The following is a 23,588-nucleotide window of genomic DNA, read 5'->3' on the forward strand; positions in this document are numbered from 1 at the left end:
TAAAGTGGTTAGGTCAAGCATTATGTTCTAATTAATATTCCCTTTCAATATTTGTGTTTGGCTCCTCAGGGGAAGTCATATAACCGTCGTCCCTTGACTTCATGTTACGTTTTGATTATAATAATTAAACTGAATTTCACCGATTTAAATTTTTATAAACTTTTTGATGTATGCATCAATTTTTTAAAATTCGTGAATATAAAATAAATTTAGGATTTAATATGCAATTTTTCCCGCAGTAATTTATGGCGTTTTATGGTTATTTTAACATTGAATAATTATTTAAAACATATGCAGGAATAAATTTGTGTAGACGCATCACCCCTGAGAATATCGCGCCATTACCTTTGATGGCTCCTCTGGAGGCTGGGTAAATCCTGGCCTGCTTCTAGTGATCGCTGTTCTCAGTCTCGTAGGGATACATTTTTCTTAAGAGAAGTAATAGTTTTGCGTCCTTTACTATTGTGTTTATTTCAGGCTTAACTCGTTGACTGGCAGTGCCAAATGGGATTGCAGATGAATACTAGCAAACATAGAAATACGACACAATTTGAATATCATATTTGTTAACTATACATTTTAAATCGTATGTAAAGCTAAAATATAAAATTGATAAACCTCCATAAGGAGTTGAGGAATTTATAACGGACTTTTTAACGAATTTCAAAGAAAAATATTGACACACAGACGTCGCACTTCGAGATAATTTTGCGCGTTTACGCGCAACACGCATAAAATTATGCCCATCTTCACACATCAAAGCAATGCAATTGTCTTCACAGGCTTTTTCAGCCCTGACCCTCGCAACTTAATTGCCCCCTTCAATAAACTCAATTGGCTTGCTTACGTAGCCACTTCCCTCGAGGAGATCCGTAAAATGCTCAAAAGATTATTCATCCCAAACTCCCAGGATAGCCTCGCGCGAGTGGTGGCTTTTCGATGGGGCAATAGCTCGTATGAGTTGCAACAGTAATGCACCACCATGAGACAATAGGAGCTGCTTTTCTTCGGCGTGTTTTTATTCTCACCCGCATAACCTTTGCTTAGATGGGCAGAACTCAACGACCCGAACAAAGTAGCCTTTTGGCAATTCATGCTCCCATAGCGCTCGCCGCTTTCGCTGCAGTGTCATTAAGGCCAGCCATAAAAATGTTTCCCACCTGCCTTAATAGGTCTCCTTTACCCTGGATGTATCACTTGAAGTGAAAATAATATATGTTTTGTTACGTATTTCCCCTCCTACTCTACCCTGTCCTTGTTACAGAAAATGTTGGCCTTTTTGCAAAACCAAAATACCTTTTGTAATTATGCTGGTATCATGGAACAATTGACCTATTATAATGCAAACCTTAAATTGTTGGAGTAAAACGAGAAAATAATGCAACTAGCTATCAAAAATTTGTAAGAAATATAGGTTTACTCATTTAATTGATTATATAGCAATACATTGGCACCTTTCGTGTATTATCATGTGATCACTTGCAGTAGCGGATCCAGGATTGGGACAAGGGGGGGCTAAGTATGGGGTGTTATCCCAAAAGTATTTCGGGTCCGAACAAAAATTACCATTCTATCTGGTGCAAATTGGATGTCCAAGGGGGTGGCTATAGCCCCCTTAGCCCCCGCCACTAATCACTCGTATACAATCACTTATAGTCTTATAAAAAAAATAACCCAAGTATTTATAGTTTGCTCACCTAATATCTTGAGCAAAATTAAAAATTAATATGAGGAAAAAAGGGAAAACAATTTTTTCCTCCAATGCATTCTTAATTAATTAATGTGAATGGTATCGCATCATCTGATCGGCAGGGTTTACATTTCTAAGGAAAATTCTAATGAGAAAATATGGCTTATTCGCTAGTTCAAGCTGCAATAATGAATGATATTAAAAAATTTCCCACCTCAATTCATAGTCCTTCACGCTGGAAGTTTCACTTGCGGTGAAAATAATGTGTACCTCTTCCGACTTTTTTTTAAACTCGAAAACCGTATCAAAAATGCAATTGCGGGTGAAGGCTAAACTTAAGGCTAAATCATTTTCTCTGACTTCACTCAAGTTGTGAGGTAATTCCTTCATTTCATATGCACCATTTGCGTACTTTTTTATAATCTCAGGTCAATCAAGGTAGAGCAGAAAATGAAATTTCCTTGGCCCTTTTCCTACCATTGCTGTCTCCTTATTTGATTCAATTGTGAGAGAGGACGCGGGCAAGGAAACAGCTGAAGGCGAAGTTGCGAGTGAAACGGAAACGCCATTGTACCTCGAATCTCGTGAATTACGCAAATTTGGCCAAACTGCTCGCCTATATTCGTACAATGAAGTGGTATATAACGAGAAACGGATATAATTAACCCACTTACTCATTAAGTGACCAGTCATCATTCAAGGATCACGAACAAAACTGAACGACAATAATTACAGTTTGTGCAATATCGAAAAAGTACTTGGTTGAGAGACTGTTGAAGTATTACGAACCAATTAAAAGGAATATACGCTTACATTTCGCCACAAACTGAGCTACTACCTCTTTAACAAAACAATACGGAACTAAAAATACGAATTTGAAAGTATACCCCTACTTGTCTATTGAAAAAACAAAAAGGTTGTCTAAGATACTAAAATCATGATCATATACTCTTCTCCGACACCTAAAACTCAAAATCACTTTAAACATCACATTTTAACAATATTGGGTGGGTTTTGTTCATCATCTGTTCAAATCGTTCCGAATATATCTTGTTTGGCATTGGCCTAGTGCCCAGTAGATGGCAGCACCTGCGTAAGGATGTCCCAATTCATGCTCCCTTGTGGTTGGCTGCCCAGAATCTGGCTGGCTAAATACATGATGCCTAATGGCTAACGAGTTGGGACACGGCTTTAATAACTCTGGACCAGGGACGCCGACTTACAAAAAATATTGGGGGGGGCCAAATCGGGATCTTGCCCCGAGAAATTTTATAAGTAGTGAGTTTTAAGCTTTTTAAGCATTTTAGAAGAGTCATATGATCAACATTAGAACCCTGATAACTCGAATCTCGATTTCTGGACACTCCGGGGAAAATCAACAAGCCTGACACATTTTTTCCTCACACCTATAACGAATTTTTGAGGGGGCTCAGGCCCCCTCAGGCCGCATGGAGTCGGCGCCACTGCTCTGGACAGACTAAGGTAACCTTAAACCGTAAGGTAACTGTTCCTGCCAGACTTATTGTGGAGAAAGAAATGTTTTCTTGAATTTCAAACGCCATACCATCCGTCCTTATTATTGTCTCATTCCAGGCCCTTCTTTTCCGATATTTGTTTTCTTGCAATATTGATTATTAGAGAAAAGTTTTGGATTTCATTTGATTTGTAAATAGTCATTCGATAATGATTATGGCGTCGATGATCCTAACCAAATAATCCTGTGATGTTGTATCGTGATTCTCAGATTTTAGCAGATACACTCAAGTTATTTAAGGAAAGTGGTTAACTTGCCTTGAAAATCTGAATTTTTAACCTCTGAAGCTAATTGTAAGTACGTTATTGTACGTACAACATTGCCTCATAGAGTAACATTTGAGTTGAAGAAACTTGTGAGTGAAAAAAGTAAGTCAGGTGTTCTGCATCCCTCGTCAAAATCTAAATATCTAAGTAGAATTCTGCTTGTGAAAGTGGGAGTATGCAACCGCTTGAATGGTAGGATACAGATTCAGTTCGTAGATCTAATCTTCGGTGATTTCCTAGCCAGTACGTTAAATAAGTGAGGTATTTAAAAATACAGTTTATGAAATAACCCTAAATTTATTCTTCTCCCTGTGTCGTTGGTTACTATTCTGAGTTTCATACGCGAAGATAAAAAACGTATGAAAATAGTTTCAACGACTTAGTCTCGACTACTGAATTCCTAGGGTAAATCTGGTAAATGGAGGGGTGAGCGAATGATCGAATTGTTCTTTTTTATTTTAATTTTGATATATTTGCGCAATGCTTGGATATGGCACGAACTGCAATTATTCTCGTCCAGTTTGCTTCTTAGTCCTTGACCTTGCTCTTTGCCTTCCTTCCCCCAATATCACCCTTCACATAATCAATTAACTTGCCCACCGAAGAGAATTTCCCTTGGGGAATTCATTTTATTTGATATCCATGCCCTGCTTCGCGAGAAAATTTTTCCTTTTGATTGGAATCTTCGTCTGAACGTGTTTACATCCAACCTATGTTGTCCAAAATATGTGCGTACCTGTGATGCTATTACAGGTCGAGACTCATTACGATTGTTCCTACAATCCTACTTCTTGAGTATCAACGCATCTCATAATCTTCCTTAGGCTAGTCTTATATTTTTACCCTTCCACGTTAACGTGATGAATTTACAATAATTGCTATTGAAAAATTACCCACAACCAGTAATAGAACCACGGCCCTCAATATGTTAACACCATTCCGCAGTGCAGCCCAGCACCCCATTTAGGTTCCTTATTCCCCATTGTAATTTTATTGATGTGCAAGGTGTTGGGTAACCTTTGGTTCTAGGTGTTTGACAGCATTTCGTTATGGCATGAAGCACCAAAATTGGCGTTGCCCAATATATTGTTGGCGTCATTTACGTGGAAGAATTCCGATAAACCTGACGAATAATAACTCAGCTTTGTGGTGGATACAAATAGCCCATAATTTTGCTGGGGAGTTTCAAAACTACCAGCATCAGCCACTTAACTTGTCATTTCGAATATATATTCCACAGTGTCATCAGTTTATTGTTCTTTGAATTCGCTGGTGACGATGATACTACCGGAGTTTAATATTTTATTTTCCTATATTCTTTAAATTACTAAAATATGTAGCGTTGTTTCATGCAGAATACGCTTGAATCTTTGTGCCCATGTTTTCGGTGAAGATCCGAATATTTATATGCCATGAAAAAAATGTAATGAATTTTGCGGAGAAAATAATTTAATACATCATTGTTTTATTATGAGCATTAAATTTGGAAAGATTTTTCAAACAAATTTGTTTCATAAATTGAGTGCATTGTTCTTCCAAAGATTTTGACTGTGGGAAAAATTCCTATTTTTATCAACCTCAAAGTTACATTTAACCTTCTATAACCTGAAGCAACAGTTGATAACCCAGCCTAAAGTCTCAGTTGCGTGCTTTTGAATCTGTAAATATATAACTTGATTTATCGATGTCCACGAATTAACGTACATTTTTCAAATCATAAATGCTTTTTGAGCACAGTAATTATGAAGCACATTCAGTTAATTGCCCCTTGAAATCACCGATGGCTATAATATCATCTGAATTTTATATTATATCCGCCAATTATGTGTCAGTTGCATCATCTCCTAAGCGATTGCTTCACGCCCACCGCACTAATACATTTTGATTAAAACTTGCAAAATTTTAACCTACACAAGAATAACATCTGATAGTTTTTCAAAAATTTTCTATTTAATGTAAACTAGAATTTTTAAATCAGTCATCTCCGTAGCCCAGTGTCAGTTCAAATAAACCTATAGTACTATACTAAATAGCATAGGATTTTAGTATAAGTCATAATGCACAATAATTTGGGTATTTTGAAGTATATTTTTAAAATTTAATAGTAGATGCAGAGGCGTAGCCAGGATGGCACCACCCGGGAGGTCAGTGGGTGGAACCCATTCTAGGGAAAATATAAACATTTTTATCCCTAGAAAAAGCATTTTACGCTATTTTGGCGCTAAAAATTACAAAGTCGATGGGTCGTCGGTAAGCTGTTTTACAAAAACATATTGTTGGAGTAGAATACATTTGTTTTATAGGCATATATTTGTCTGCTAAAATTAAATGCTTGAGAGGGGTATTGAGAAATAAGAACTGAATGAGCACTTTAGAATTGATGGATTGTAATGAAAAGGTAACAAAACTCTCCGATCTCTTTAAAGTTGAAGAATTTGAGGCTGAAGAGTTCAGATTTCAACCTATTGGAGATGAAGGGGAGGTTAATGTAGTCTGCGTCCGGATTGCAGAGAGTAAATATTTAACAATTACAGAAACAGAAGCACGTGGCAAAAGAGATAACACGAAGAAAGTTCCCAAGGAGAATTTGATTCTCCCAAATTTGGGGTTTAAAACGTGCTCCCTATTCTCTCCCTGGCTACGCAACTGAGGAGCGGGAAATATAAATTTTATCTTCAAGCCTTTTATAGAATATATCCTGACCCGTTTCCACCTTTACGTTGATCATTTTATTACCACACGTCTCGCTACATGCGTGTATGTGGCCTATCTAGGCCTTTTCGCATCACTTTTTAGCGCACTATTACATGCTTCGTGCTTCCAACAAATGCACGAGCAATGCGTGCCGGTGACGTGACACCTATCTCCCGCATGCACGTCTTTATGACCTCTGGGGGAGCGATTTTTTACCCTCCAAGTACACTCCTCAACTTTTTCCCTCCTGTTTCATTATTTTCACATCGATTCCAGCGATTTTTGCGAGGGGGAGGTAATTATTAGATACCTGTTTGCAATGAGGTATCTATATGTAGGTTGACGATTTGCGAGCGAAAGCAAAATATTCCGGTCTTTCGTAACAGTCCATGACTTGTTCTCCTTGACAGCGTTACCATAAAAGCTGCGATAAGTACCAACAACGCGGCCAATTGAAGAATTCCAGAAAGAAATCTACATCGCTGTATTCACAGTGGCTGGTGAATTATGGAATGAAGCTGCATTCCTGTTTATGTTTTATGTAAGGGAATTTTATGTGCAATAAAACGGGTGGAATGGGCTTTATTTCAACAAGGGTGGAATACTGACTAGCGTTTAGGAGGAGCATTTAGTTTTTGTTATTGCTCTCGACTTTTCCATTTGTAGAGGACAGCTTTGAAAAGCACTAGGTCAGCCATTAAAATTGCTCTGAACGTGATATTTAGTCTTCTTTTCTTACAATTTGCGTTATTATCTAGCATATTTTCCAAAATTTTCATCAAGGAGATAGCTATAAATGTTCATAAAATATGAATATTTAACGAGTCAGTCAAAGCACGTCTGCGTATGTGTACTACCTTCTGTGGCTAGATTTTTGATCTGCATTGAAAAACCACGATAATCGTTTCTTTATTGTTCAGAATACATATCTAAATGCTACTTTTCGACTTCTTATGCCCAAGTCTACATGTTTTATTTTATATGTATTTGATCGAATATTTCCAATGTGTTCTCGAGCATCACCTTTAATCACTCGATCAGCATTTTAACCGACATTATATTGTCAAATTAGAGGAAATAAGCCAAGGTAAAATCATTTTTTTTACAGTAGTGGAAATATTATTATTAAAAAATCTCAATCATTAGTTTATTTATTGTATGCATCTTAAGTATAGTCCATCTGGAACGGAGCGTAATAGAATTCTCTGTCTAATTATCTACAAAAAAGTTTATATTTGATAAAACTGATGGTACCGACTTATTTTGGTAAATTATTGGCAACAAAACCTTATTGGTCAATAAAAGAGGCTTAGCATTAGAGGAGCTAAAAATCCTTTTACAGTCAAATTGGTTTTCAATCCAACTCATTGTCTATGGTGCGTTGTTCGAGATCATATCAATATTGGTCCATACAAATATCATCGGTAAAAAATTACTAGAAAATTTAGATTCTTCGCCTGGAAATCATATATTTTAAATCTTATGGAGTACCTTTTATGAAAAAGGCGTGCTGTGAATGAGTAGAAAAATAACATTTTCCTCTGGATAGACCTCAGGGTTATGTGCATTTATCAATATTTTAAATTGTAATCGTGTTTTAATTCATGCAATAAGAAGAATGCAATCGGTGAACCTGTGGTTGCAGTTAGCGGTTCAACGGGGTAGGAAGAGCGGGATAGGAGAGATTAATTACTTTCCCCGTAATTCTTGAGAGGACGGGAGAAATGGTACACATGAAAGCGGTAACCTGACGCAATTTTATACTCCCGCTGTCTAATTCTTCCGTAATTTAGACATTAGTTTCGTGTATTGTAAATTTTTGAGATTAATCTCCATGAAATGCCGTTTTTCGAGTGGGCATTGCCTTCCTACCTCAAAGGAGCATCAAAAAGTGTTGTTCCCCTTCCCGTAATTTTTCCAAACAACGGCCTTTACCCGCTCTGTAGAGTGGTAACATTAACTCAAATCTTGGGTCAGCCATCGCAGAAACGCGTCTGACCCTGACTTTCCGATCGTGTCTCTCCTTACGTTGCTTGATTAAGGAACTTTGGTGACTCATCTAGGTCATGAAACAGCAACGTCGCATTACATCCAAGTTATACTCAAGGTGTCAGAATCTCCACCTAAAACGGTATTTACCCAATCTTGGCATTTTTGTCCGTCTTAAGATTTTCTCCATGGCTTCCTTTTTATAATCGGTCGCAATTAAGTTGCCGGTGAACTTATTCATCTCATGGTGAAAGTTATCAACTAATTCAAAAGCATAAACATCCGTTATTTCAAAATATTTCTTCCTATATAAAATTGTTTGCCATTCCATAATTACCTTGAGGAAGCTTACTAATACGTGGATGATTTTCAATTGAAGCGGTTGGGGTATAGCAAATCACTCTTTGGGATGGTACACTGATTGATGAACATACATGCAATAAAGCTTATGCTCCCACAATTCAACCGCCAGGGCTTTGCCTTGAAGTTTATTCCTTTCGAATTTTACCTAGTAGTCAATTTCACTGGGCATCCTTTTGGAGAATCTCTGCCAATGTGAATATCAGTACCGCGCACAAATAAATGCCCATGCTTGGTTTCCAAACTCAGAATCTATTGATACTGACAGCTTATTTTCACATAGTTTCAAATAAAATTAAACGCTCATATATGGGCATCAACTTAGCTCGGTTTACTAAAAAAGAGGATTGCAAATATAATCTCGTTTACTGCAATTTTACTTGGCGTAACGTCGTGTACTCTGACCAAGGGCAATTACCAAAAGTCACCGATTTAGACCGCGCATCAGTCATAAATCAATTAATCCTTCAAAAAAAATAGATTCAGGACTTTCTATAGTGAATTATGAGATAGAAAAAAACTTAATTCGACAAAAAATTAGACCGAATCGATATGCACGGATAGAACGGGAAAAACTAGTATAAAGTCCTCTGATTTCTATAAATTTCTATCAATTCTCTGATTTTTTTGGGAGCAGCTCTTTTTCCTGTGAAGAATAAGGATTTTGTTTCGGGTTATCCGAAGTCATCCCTCGGAATTTGAACCTCGCTCCCCGAACAGCAATGAGAACATATTCGGATCATCCTGCGCGTGTTCTATTCGGTCCTAATTGAACAGTGGCGTGGGATCACGGGATCGGAGCCTCATGGTGATGCTGGAGGAAGAGAAACGGAAAGATATGGCCCAAGATGGTGGGGACGGTGTATGGAATGGGCAGACGGGGAAATTATGTGGAATCGGTTAGGCTTACGAGGTGAAAGTAGAGCGGAGAAAGTCGGCGCGTATAGCCCATTCAAGGATATAAACAGCTGTTGCGAGTCGCCAGGCGTATCTACGAACTGTTCGGACTATAAAATATTTGAATTTATTATATAAATGGGTATGAAAGCTCACGATTTTGGTTTCAGTATTTGCATGAAATTTCTCAAAACGTATGAAATTGCTGAAAATATATCACTCATGCAAATTGTGTATGAAAATGAGGCAAAGAAAAATCTCTTTTTTCATATTTTTCCATTTTAATTTTAGAGGGTTTTTATTAAAAACCTAAAGAAATTGAGACCCTGCTGAGAAATGCATAGAAACTTTTATTTAAATTTGTCTTAAAAACGGCATGAAAATATTAATCGTATCATTTTTTCCCTATACGAAGTTATTTATAAATATAGATGCTGCCTTTGAAGAGCATATATCATAGACTCATTTCCTATTTATGCCACAGTGAAATTTTTTTTATGTTCCGCAGGCGAAGTGGATCTAGAACCTATTTTAAAAGCTATCCAATTTTTAACTATACACATTACACTGAAACAATTTTATGAGAAATTTTAAATGAATGAAAATGATTGGTATCCTGTTCATAGTCGTAATGGATTTGCAGCAGTAGCCTTTTCCTTATTCACTTAACCGCTCATGTAGATGGCAACTTGCAATATGATGTAGGGTAACACCTCAATGAAAATTCCCACGCCACCTGTGAAAATAAGAATGAAAAATACAAATCAGCTGGCTCTCTCTTGTGGCTAAGAAATGTAAACATAACAATCTATTTCTTCATTATGCCCTGCAAGGTATTATTCAAATATCAGTTGTGTCACGTTTAAGGCAAAAATTTTCATGTCACTGGAATGTGTTTTGACGCTCGCAGGCTAGCAAGTGATGCAAAATTACACTCTCTTAAAGGGCAACATGTTTAATAGACAATTTATAACTTTTGGCGGACAGTTTAGCAATTACTGTAGTTCCGTACTTTGAATTTTGATCGTCATAGTTTACAGCCTTCTCCTCAACACTGATGCTACTGGTAGAATTAGCTCTGAAATGAAACATTCCTTTAGTAGCCGCAGCAACCATTTCATAACATAAATCAGAGAAATTGTAAAGTGAAAAGCAGGGCTTTAAGAACAAAGCCATAAGTTATGATGCCTGATTTTAGTTTGTTGACATGTATTCTATATATGAACTGAAAATTATATTTTCGTTTCAAATCCTGCATATATCAGTTACGTCACCTTCCACGGTTCTTTATTTTTTACCGCTTCTCATGCAACTTTACAGTACCGGGGCAGTGTTAAAAAATCACGCAATTCACAAATTCAGTGACAGTTCACGTACGTGTGCAGATTTCCGCGCTACTAATGTAGCGATTCCCGTCCGTTGGACAGAATTAAATTATTTTTAAAAATATTTTCTCCAGAAAACAAATATTCGTGCTCGTTTTTTGGTCGAATCCTTTTATTATTATGTAAAGGGAACTGCGGAAAAATAGTGAAAAATGCAAACCACCGTTTGAATTCCATGCGCTTATTATAATATTTACATTTAATATTTGGTCCGGTCGAGTATCGATGGTTGGGAAACCTTTCCACTAAGATTTAGCACCTTCCATGAACCGTCTCACGGTAGAAGAGGTGAAATTTATTCTCGTCATTTGCTCATGCTAATGCCGAATGGTCTTCCGGGAACTTCTTGCTGTTCTTATATTCCTAAGATGAAGATGTTAACCATTCAGTGTCTTAAGAGTTATTTGACTGGCAGCTTTCTCACAAAACCTCTTCCGAGAAATATATCCAATTGTTAAAGCTATCAACAGTTCTCAGAATGGGAAATTTAGCAAAATCATCTTGGTGATTGACTGATAGTGTCAATTTGTAATCAGCTTCTATTTGTTTTCGAAAATATTTCATCTAAATTTTTTTAAATTCTATGCTTCCTATCTACGTAGAAGCATATTTCATGATATATACATATTTTGAGTGAGGTTTTTTATGGATATTTTATATTTTCGTTGAAAATAATTTAAAAGTGTTCAAAAAAAAGAGAAAGAGGTTAAACACAGTTGCAAATCTATGCGGAGGTGGGGCTAAGGGGGCTATAGTCCCCCCCGCTAAGGGGGCTATTGGGTATCAAATTTACACCAGATAGAATGGTAATTTTTTCCGATCCCCATTACTGCTGGAATTTTAACCCCCACCTAGCACCCCCCTTTTCCCTATCCTGGATCCGCCACTGGTTGAGCATATATTTTTGGATTATCATTTTTGAATCTTCAGAATGAGACCAATTTAGGAATATGAAGGCTTTTTGTTGATTGCAAACAAGCATTATTTTTCCAGATTTAAATCATGCGAAGATATGTTCACCCCTCATTGTATTAGTAAAAAGTATGAGAATCCTTCTATTTTAACCGTGAATGATTTACGGATGAGTCCCACAGCGAAAATGCAACGATGGATGCGTACAGTGTCCCGTAGACAGATTTATTGTTCTTTTTTAACATCCATTTGCCTCAGGTTGTCTGCGGTCACCTCGAAGTAATCATTTTGTAACCGGTTTACCGTCTTCATTGGGAGAGTATTCCCTTTGATTGTTCTCTCTTGGTCCATTTACATTCATGGGTAATATTGAACTATGGGTTCTCAGGGAAGAAAACGGAACATTTGTAAAAGTGAAAAGTTTCTTATATTCCAGCGGAAGAACTATGAGTACTTACAAATACAGGTTCTTGTTAATACGATATCAGCGCATAACAAATGTGACCTTGCATCAAGGTTATCTTAAAACATGAATAAAAACTATGAATAACAAATGCTGAAGGAGCTATATGTTGCGATTTGAAATACTTTGATTAATACAGTGAATTATGGATGAATGGCATGAATTATGTTTATTTTATTATTTATAATTTATTTTAGGGCTCCGTGAAACGAGTGCGTGGTTTATTGCAGTCTATTAAATTTCATTAAGGTTCAATAGTAAACTACATCAACTTTAAATTATTCTATTGGTTAACTTCGTACTTTGGTGATGACTCATTCGCATCGAAGCTGCTGGAGTATCAATCAATAAACTCAGTGGAAAGTTACCAAGTGCTCCACTTCTGCCAGGATGACAGCTTCAAAGTAGTCCTAGTATTTTTTTTTCATATTTTCAGTATTTGTCCAACATATTTGACAATCAATGTTTTTATTGGGTAAAATTGATTATTATGGAATGGTTATTGAAATTGAAAATTGTCGTAGCAAGGAAGATAGCAAGAATCATGCAAAAAATCGAAATTCCTTTGAAATACATTTCACAATGGATGCGCATTATTGACCGTGATTGATGGGTTTGGGAGGTTATAATTCAAGTTACGGTAAGTTTAGTTGCTGCCTACAGTTAAGAGCTTGAAAAGGTTCAGAGATTTATAGTATGCAGTATGATTTATGGTGCATGAGGCTATGAGACAGGATGTCACATAGTTCCCCTAAGAATGCGTATTATTTCGCGACCTCGTATTCTAGTGTAAACTCTCACGATTCTTACTGCTCACTGTCGCTGTCTTACTTTGTCAACTGAAGAAGATGGAAGGGACTTATTTATTATAGGATGCAAAGGAACGCGAGGAGGAAACTTAAGCCTCAGAGCGACCTTGTCTCGTCTCCTAGGCTTCTTCGTTTCCATTGCGCCGGGATGCGTCACAGAAGTGAAGCATCGTGTGGTGTAAAAGAAAACGTGATTGCACGTAGAATAGTCAAGTGCACAAGTATAATCGAGCAACGTCCTATCCCCTCGCCCATCCTTTGAGTAAATTTATGCTAGATTTCTTCAGTTGGCTGCTCCGTAATTGGAAGATGAGGCCAAAATTGGAATCCCAATTGAGGGGGTGAGAAGTAAATGGGTACCAGTGATTTTCTTTCTAAACAGAGTCCGGTACAGAAATTGATGAAAGAAGTATACAAAATCTAGGTGGCCGTGGCATACGAGTGAGTCTATGTTCTGTGCTGACATCGAGTGGAAAATCAAATGCACTACTGTAAATATCTTTTTGATCTCGTTTGTTTTCTTTACCTAATTTTTCTTGCCCAACTCTCTTTAGAAAAAGAATCACTTGTACCTCTTGGCTTCTCCCCCTCTAAATTATTATCACCGGCGTAATAAATCGTTGTAGGCGTTACCTTGTAGAAGTTATTTGTAGGTATTGTATTGGGTATTAGGTTTTGTAACTAAAAAATGTCTCTGAGCTGTCAAAACCCAGGTTGATCATTTTCATTTTTCATTATGAAGGTAATTAAAATACTGTAGCGAATAAAACAAAACTCTGATATTTCCTTTTCTTCGTAGGTTTAAGTGAATTAACATTTTCAGGCAAAAAATATCATGGAAACACGCTATCGTCGTTGCCAATTAATCAGAGTACCAAACCCATACACATTACATATACCCAGTATATATTATCATACCCATTACTTCATTGCGGTCTTAATCGCATACACAGAATCAGATTTAATCATTCTTGTAAATATTCACTCTGATGTCAAACCGAAGATGGCATTAAAATATATAGTAGATTATTCAATGCAAATGAAATATGGGTAAAATAATGAAACATGCTTCAAACGGTCGCCTGGATGGTAAATTATTTTTTACATTACGCTGTCATATAACCTCAACAATTTGTTGTTCAGTTATTGAAATCGCAAAAAACATACACCTTTTCTAATTCTTCAAAACTATAGAATAATTGGAGCATTCTACTTGGGGTGAATTTTTTTAAATCTGCCTACTTTAGAGAACTATAGAATGAATACTATTTTGCAAACGAGAAATTTTCACCGTTGTCACTTAAGTATGCGATATTTAGTTTAAATTACGATAATTTATTCCAATTTCCTTTGTCAAAAAAGCAAAAATATATAAATATTCTAAGAATGTTTAACATGAACACCGCATTTATTTACGTCTCATTCCAAAGAATAAAATGGGGCTCACAATGCTTTCACTGTATTATTGGTTTCCATTCATTATTTCTTTGAGTTGAGAATAACTGCATGACGACATAAATCATAACTGAATTGGTGCGTGTCTCAAATTTACTTCGTTTATCGGCAATTACTATGGAAAGGTCTAGAATAAGGAAGTCTTCTACCTTTTTGGGGTCTTGACGCAAGTTAACTTATGTGATGTTTCGATTTTATGAGCTGCTTTCTGTTTCCATTCGCTAGAAACAACATCTAAGTTCCCAAGTGGGTACACATGGAGTATACTGCGTGTGATTTATAGCTAGAAAGGTGGAGAAAGGCTGCACAGAAATCGATCAGAGAGTTCCACTTCCTTTACCAGCATTTAAATTTTCACTTGTGGCTACACGTGGATAGGAGTTTACCCACATGTCTCTAATCAGGTGGACATGAGTATGAAATGTGGAGAATGGGATTGAAGAGCCTCGCTTGTCGAGATATGGCCTTCTTTTTGGCGAAAAATAATGAACCATCGTTCCATCGTTCATAAGTTATCGGCGTATGTTTGCTATTTGAATGTTGGTAATTAAATTATTTCAGTCAATTACTACTTTTTATGGTAAAACGTTAGCAATTTATACTTCTGACATTTTTTTTAACTTAATATATTCTTCAAAAAACTGTAATTAAGGAATTTTACTTAGCTATTGGGACTCGGTTCTAGGTGTAATTCTAGCTATTATTTCTTGACATGAATATATTTTTTGGAGCACAGAAGCTGCACTCGAAATTGAGGTTAAAAAGTGACATAAAAAATGCTATTAAAAATTGAGGCAGGAATGTGAAAAATAAAGATAATTAATAAAAAGGACCTTGTTGCCTTTCGTTGAGTAATATAAATACCTCGAGCGTTTAATCAACGCTGTAGAAAATTGCGAATCTCCGGCTATGAAATTTAATCGTACATATACTTAGGATAGTTGAAGATAGAATGGGTACTAAATTCAATGAATTAGGAGTGCTCATGCCATTACTAAGGATTACAAGTGGTGTGAAAAACTGAATTTATTTTCACGTGAAACTTCATTATGTGATTTGGCATTTTTATCATCCCCATTTTTCAGTGGAATATGTTTCCTTAGCACGGCTTTTGTGCGTGACCTTTATAGTCTCTAGAAACAGGCGTAAAATTTCAACTTTGCCTCGATTAGATGAAAGCTAAGCATGGATTTTACTGTCAATGCTAAGTGATAACTGTTACTGAGGAGAAAATCATTTTTGCTGCAGACTAAGCTCGGTGAATTAGAGGATCGTGCTTGAGCGTTAGCTTTAAAATTAAGAGTGAACGTATATGTCGTAACGCGTGTTTTAGTGAAAGTGAGAGTCAAGTGGTTGGTTCTGTAAAGATATCTTCTCTCTTGTAATACGGAAACTCATGATCCGTCGTCAACTAACAACATAAGTACAATTATTTCAATGAAATTACACAACACGGAGCCCCGCTGCAATGGCTAACGCGAGACTAACAAGACACACGTCTGCCATTAGAAAGTTGGCTTCTAATCATTCAGCTTTCGTTTCAACTTCCTATAATCTCAGTTCTGGGGTGATGTAATCACTAAATTTCTTCATTATCTCGCGCGAGACATTTCACTGGGGTGGGATAAAATGAGAAACTTCCATTTTCGATTCTATAAGCATTCATTGCTTACTTAGTTATGATTTTGCAAGGATGGAAGTATATAAAAACGGCTCTTTCATTCCTGTTTCGGTAAAGGTGAAAATCCTTACTCGTATTTACGGCCCAACACTGTTCAAATACGAAGAAAATATCTAGGCCAAGCTGTGGTATAAAAGCATTCTGAACTAGAATTTTGTCCACATTGTAAGAGGTAAAACCATTATAATTGGGTCTGAGGTTTCCGCGGCGTTTTTCCACATTGGTAACGGCTTTCGGGCATTCCTCCGTGTAGTCTTGTCTAAAGGCGGTGATAGAGAGAATGCCAGGAGAAACTTTCGTCGTCATTAGATAAGACTACGCTGAGAAACGCCCGAAATCCGATTCTAACTATTATGATTGTGTATGCAAATTTTAATGTTCATTACTAAACGTGATAGCTCAATTTGTTTTACACATTTTATGCACTATTTTAATAAAAAGAAAAATGTGCACAAATTTTTACTTACAGTTAGTAAAAACAATGAAATAATGACTCGTATCATCATAGTATATAGATGATGAGCAGGGGCGCCGACTTATAAAAAATATTGGGGGGGCCCATATCCGAGGTCTTGCCCCGGGAAGAGGTTAAATTCAAAGTGTTGAAGCACCGAAACACTATCATGATTCACACCACCTGATTTAGTTAACCTGCTTAACCTTATAATAATTTGTTTTAACACATTGTTGAATTTATTTTAAAAGGTAACTATTGTCAAACATGGGAAATAAAAATTACCAATATATTTTTGTGATTTCACAAAGCATAGTATAACTTAATTACTTTCTTGAAATATTGAGGGGGCTCCGCCCCCCCAAACGAATCTTTGAGGGGGCTCGGGCCCCCTCAGGCCCCATGGAGTCGGCGCCACTGATGATGAGATAATGGGAAACAAAGAGTCTACTGAAAATGAGAAGTCCCTCTTATACATAGAGGTATCGATTTGTATATTTTCCTGAAACCAGTGCACTATGATGAGACCACGCCCATTCTCAGAATAAAGTCACTCTCATTAGGTTATGGATAAATTGAGACGTATCCTTGTATAGGCTTTTGCGGTGTGGTGAAGATTAAGCGTAGTGGTTCACGGAATATTCACCGAAAGTGTCCATCTCTGTAAACAACGTTTCGCCAGCATTGCATCTCACTCCTTCAAGTCGATGAAGAGAGTGAGTGGTATCTACCCTAATACTTTACCGAAGCTTTAGTGTGCAGTTGCCACTTCGAGTTGTCAAAATGGGAATCAAATGTCACTATTGCGTAATGGACTTCACCATTACTACCTACTGTTCTTCGTCTATTTTATTCCATTACATTCACTATACAACAAAACTATACTTTATATTCACATGCCATGTATCAAATAACTAATCTATACTTATTTAATGAAATATGGTATTTTATCCATGGCAAATGTTTGCATCTCAATTTTGAACGGCTCTATCTTTTAACGTATATTTATGTAAGTAGCAAAATAAAATTAGCTAGTCATACATTTGTAATAAATATTTCTATCTAAATCGTATCCAAGAATTTTTATGAAATTTTACTAGTACTCATGTTGCCATTTTTAATTTGAGGATTCACCTCGATGGATTATTCTTGAATCCATAGTACTTCCCCGCCACATAAACAATTGTTAGTGGTAGTTCTGGATTACTATGTTCGGTTGGGCATATTCTTTATATTCAATGAATGAATTTCTTCCATATGTACACGAAATTTTTTTCAACCAACGCACCTAAAATATTCGTTAATTAGGAATTACTACATCGTCAGTAAAATCTGCCTCCCTATTTATATGCAGACTATATTTAGCTTTTCAAAGTAAATAGACGCATCGACTCATTTTTCTTATCTCCTTGCAGAGTCTGTGAATGCTCGAAAATAATTCCTATTTCTCAATGATTTCCGAGAGCAACCAGACGGGCTTCCCGTAGTTGATTGCCGAGAACATGTAACGCGAGTCACGCGAACGCAGGTGCCATCCAATGGCGTGCAATGGAATACATTATCATGCGCGTGGAAAAAACCGCTAACGAATACACCGATAAGAGACTTTCCACTCGGTGATATTAATTGGCAAGCAAAAAAATTGAGACGTCAGGTAGTAATAGATAGATTCATGCTCGGAAAAACGGAATGGAATATTGTACAGTGTACCGAAAATCTCAGAACTTAATTAATATTTTTGCTTTATTTATTCTTGTCATTTGTCCTCAAATTATGAGCAAAAGGAATATTTCTGCAGTTGCATGAGTACATGAGATCCAGATGAGAATAATTGCTTGTTATTTTAACTCGATATCAAGTTTAAGTTTTAATTTTGTTAGAATTGAGCTATTGAACTATTTGACATCACTGCATTAATATTTATCTCTTAAATATTAAAAATGTTAATATTTTCATTTTGATCGTACATTTACCGTTAAATGTTCCCCCATTATGCATGCCGTTCAACTGAGAATCAAATTTCACGGTGAGTGTATAACTCACAATGCAATTTTGAAACTTAGGAATAAAAACATGATTTTTATGTAAAATATTTTGAGGCTGTGAAAATTTGAACAAATGACTGCGCATAGCTCTACTCCAAAATTAATCATTGAATTTTTAATTAAAACTACCGTGTTGATGTGCATGCATGAAGCGTATGTTTCGGTCGACATGCCCGATCATTACCAGATGTAGTACCGCAGTGACCAATCGTTCATTCTCAGCATTACAGTGGAAATATTGTGGAGAATGCGTTTATCCTCCTTACTAAATATTTATTAATCTTTTAATTTAAATTGTTGAATTATCACTTACAGTTATTGGTGGTCAATTTTTCAGTTACCATCAGTAAAAATCTGAAAAAGCCCCGATAAAGGTGTATTAATATACCGAAAAGTTTAAAAAAAAATTGCATTTAGAAATATTTTCAACTCTTGCACTCCGAGAAAACCGAATTAGTATTTAAAATAGAGGTCATGCGAGAGAAAAACTCAATTCATGGTGTAGTTCTTGATGTTAACTTAATCTTGCACAATAACTTCACTATCATTTCATTTTTAACAAAAATGTTTCTTTGTAGCCAATTTTGGTAGGTTAATTTGTAGCTCATCTTTTCCTGTTCGTTTTTGTTTGGACGTTCAATGTACCATAGTTACGTAATCCAATGAAAACGAGCGGTTAAGGATAATTTATCACCACTCACGGACACTAGAACGTTAAATGAGTTTTGTTATACAAACCGACCCATGAACACCTCTGCCCACTCCTGAAGTGACCGATATAAAGGAAAGGGATTGTACTAGATTGAGTTTTATTTTGCACGTGTTCTACGAGGCTTTCGGATACTCGCTGGAGCGTTGAGAAGTGAAGGAGTGTACGCACTTATTTCCCCACAAGATTGCGGTTAGACATAGAGCAGTGTCATAGAATAGTGAAATAAATCAGATGTAATTTTTATTTAACGTTTCAAATTCACTCTTTTTATTGTGCTCAGTGGGTTACGGTTTTAATATTTGCCGTCACATGTTGCGCGTGAAATTTTCATTTTTTTTATCTAAACTTTTAATTGGTGACAAAAAGGTACTTTTTTGAACAAAATATATAAAATAATACCGGAGTATAATTATAGTTTTAATAACCCGATAAAACGTCACTGTTTCGTTAGCATAACGTATATAGCATTAAGTTTCGATCGTACTACAAGCAAGTCTCTCTGTCTTGAGGAAACGAACGCTGATAGTTTATTTTAAGCTGGTTAACTCATTATGTTGAGATTTATGTGCGTAAATTAGTGAAACTAGAGTAAAATTTGGAAATATTTTATTTTTACCAGAAAATTGCCTTGATATCTGTATCTATCTATCTGTTATTGTAGAATTTTAGAATTAAGCGCACCATCTATATTATTAATTCCATTGCTCTTAATCAGAGGTACAGACAGGTATTTGTGGCAGGGCTTTAAAGAAGCTAGGATGCACCAAGCGTGCTGTAGAAAGATTTTCGTATCAATTAATAAAAGAGAAAAAGAGAGATACTATTTCGCACCACACCTTGTATACCCTGCGAGCTTATGGTTCCCGGCGCGGAAATATTTATCCCTGAACTCAATAAAATGCAAAGGAAAGCTACTTGATTCGTCAAAATCTGCAACGGACGTACAGAAAGCGATGAGTAAGCGTATGTTAAACGAATTAGGCTGGAAGCCGTTAGAGACTTTTAGGCCACGCACTAAGCTTCGATTGATTGAGGTATATTGATAATATATAGATCTTTCAGAGCGACACGGAGAGGACTATATTAGAACCTCGCTATTTCCAGGTCCGACGGAATCGATGGATTAAGAGAAATTTTGCCAAACGGATAGATACAGGAATAAGATTTTCCACATAGTCACGCAGTCATACTTTCATTTTCAGAATTACAGTGGCAATATTGTGGAGAAGACGTTTATATTCCTTTCCAAGTATTTGTTTGCGTGAGCTAAATTTAAATTGATGAATTATCCGTGATAATTTTATTCTTTATGTGAACCTATCATATGAAATGAATTTTGCATTTAATAGCTTTACCGTTATTTCATTTTTAACGAAAATACTTCATTGCAGACAATTTTGGTACGTCATTTTGAATCTCATGTTTTCCTACTTATTTGAACAATAAGAGACTTTAATAAATGCTTTGTGGAACTACGTATTGGCTTTTCCTCTCTATTTGATACAACCATCCACCAAACGCCGTTTGAAACGTCTTGTGGGGTATTACGCACATGATGACGGAGATGTACCTGTCCAAGATCTAACCTGGTCTTACCAACCCGAATTCAACAATGTTTAATTTAATCAGTTATCCAGTTTCTCTGAGTATCATCTTGAAGATAGTGTGAAAAAAGCCTCTGGAGTAGAAACGTAAGAGATATGTCTTCATTATGCAAATGTTCTTTTCGCCCATGAACCATTTATTACCATAAGCGGATTTGAGAAGTTAAGAAGTCCAGCGTTGGGTAATGGGTGGTTTTCTCTTTCCATGTTATCTGTAAAGAAGACCGGATGACCTCGAGTTGGACCTCCTCTGCGTTCATCTCATAGGGGTGACCTTGCCTCAAGTCCACTAGGCTGGCCCGAAAAAGTTTTTCTTTCGTTTTTCTTCCTGCTCGAGAAAAAGTGGAGCTCGGGATGGCGTCGAGTTTGATGGGTATAGAAAATCTGGTGATGAGTCGTATCCTTCACTCTGATTATATTTGCTCACATTCACAGGGGCGAAGTTAGGAATTAAGGCTGGGGGGGGGGGTTTAGGTGCAACTAATACCGGGGTGTGTGGGGATATGGAATACCCACCAGGATAAGCGGTAGATGCGAGATTAATAAATTGCGGAATTTTAAGATGAATGGTTCAAAATGGTGAGTTTCACTGCTTTCTGAGGTATATTTTATTAATCCTTACACTATTCTGTTTATTAAGATCAATCCAATTAAGTAAAATGGATTCTGATCTCTGGGGGGGGGCCTTATCCCCCAAAACCCCCTCTTCGCTGCGCCACTAATCCTCATAGCCAAGCTCTACCCTTGTTCCCGCGAGTTTTTGCGTTGACGACCGCAGGTGATAGTAGACTGACAAGTATTCCCGTTTAGAAGAGAGTTTTGTAAGAGGGTATCTTGACCACAAAAAAATCGTAGATTCTCGTTTTTGTTTGGGCGGAGTCCATAGCAATCTGGATTCTAGATTTCACCAAGTTTCAAGTTAGCCTTATATAAGGTATATACCTACAACTTTTTCAACCAGAGTGCCTCTTTTGGCCATATTGCTATGCATGAAGGTATTCAGCCGCACCTAACTGCTTTTCAATAACTTTTAGAGCCGCTGTTTTTTTTTGTCAAAACCCCCAATCCACACTGTTTTCAAGTTATTGTAATGGCCGAAGAAAATTATTGCATTTATGCAAGGGCGTACCCAGGATCATAACTAGGTGAGGGCAAGCCATGGTCTAGGGGGGGCAAGCCATGGGATTTATGAGATTATTTCCTTGAAAAAATAGTTTTGTTTTAGTTACATATTTTATAGCAATATCAATCATTTTTCGTTGGTTTAAAGAAAATTTGTTGAATACTTTCGTTTCAATTCAGTACTGATTTTGCTAAAAGACTTTTGCGATTTTTGCATCTAGGGGGGGCAGCTGCCCCTCGCTGGGTACGCCCATGCAATTATGTACGTTTTCTGGTCGTTAATTAGCTCAGTGGGAGCCTTTGGAAATATTCTCCACAATTAGAGCGAACGCGACATAATTTTCGAGGTCAATCATAAATCGACAAAATTCTTGTGAATTGGCGATCATCACTTATGGCGATGAATTGGCGATGATCACTTATGTTAGTTTTCGTTTGTGTTATTATTTTCCAGACGTTTAATAGAAAATCACGTCGATTAGAGAGTGAAAAAAATTTGGATTTAATAGGAAGTAGACTGTTTGTTCTTGGCTCTACGTAATCGATGTAATTAAAGTATGTTAATGAAACCCGATGTAGAATGGTCGCCATAACAACAAACATTGCTGATAGTTTGTTAAAGATTTAATCAGTATCGTTCGTCCTTCAAAGTAAAATTGCTGGAGCAAAATCTAATGAGAAGACACCGACACAATCAGACATTTCAAATAATTCAGAAACTAAGTTAAAACTAGGAAAAAGATCAATAATTCACTAAAATAATGAGTTTCGCGTTTTTCCTTATCCATGGGTTGCTTGAAAATAATGAAACTATAGTTCAAATTAAGTCACAAAAATCGATTAAAGCGATACCTCGAATCGGCTGGATGCACCGCGATTCCGAGTACTGGGTCTAATGGAGGAGAAATGCGCGAAGTTCAAATGTCAACCCATTCGTTAGATGTCGTAACTTTTTGTTGCATTTTAAAGTCTCTTTGCCTAATCGCTATCACCACTCTCTTAATTTGTGACAAAGTTTATGATTCTCTTTCACATTACTTCCTAGATTTACGTTGCAGCCGCTTCTTTTTTTGCGCATTTGTCTTTGCGAACTCTGCTAATTTGAAATAGTAACACGTGGACACGTGATTATTTCACTGATTACTCTGACTTATCATTTGTTGATACGCGTCAATTTAGGATAAAATGGGATTCTTGGTTCTTCGTTTTCATAATATATTCTAAGTATCTGGCTTCTCAGCGCATGTGGATAGGGATAATAATATCTGTGGGCAGGGATACCGACTTACAAAAACGTATTGGAGGGGGGGGGGGATCGGGGGTCTTGCCCCAGGAAATTTTATAAGTAGTGAGTTTTAAGTTTTTTAAAGCATTTTAGAAGAGTCACATGATCAACATTAGAACCCTGAAAACTCGAATCTCGATATCTGGACACTCCGCGGAAAATCGACAAGCCTGACACATATTTTCCTCACACCCATAACGAATTTTGAGGGGGCTCGGGCCCCCTCAGGCC

General features: G+C 36.7%; 1 protein-coding gene across 2 annotated transcripts in view; it reads left to right on the forward strand.

Moving 5' to 3' along the window:
- LOC124154319 (scavenger receptor class B member 1) overlaps positions 1-23,588 on the forward strand; it is a 213,080-nt gene that overhangs the window by 172,217 nt on the left and 17,275 nt on the right. The window lies entirely within an intron of this gene.

Source organism: Ischnura elegans, chromosome 2 (assembly GCF_921293095.1).
Source record: "Ischnura elegans chromosome 2, ioIscEleg1.1, whole genome shotgun sequence".
NCBI classification, from domain to species: Eukaryota; Metazoa; Arthropoda; class Insecta; order Odonata; family Coenagrionidae; genus Ischnura; species Ischnura elegans.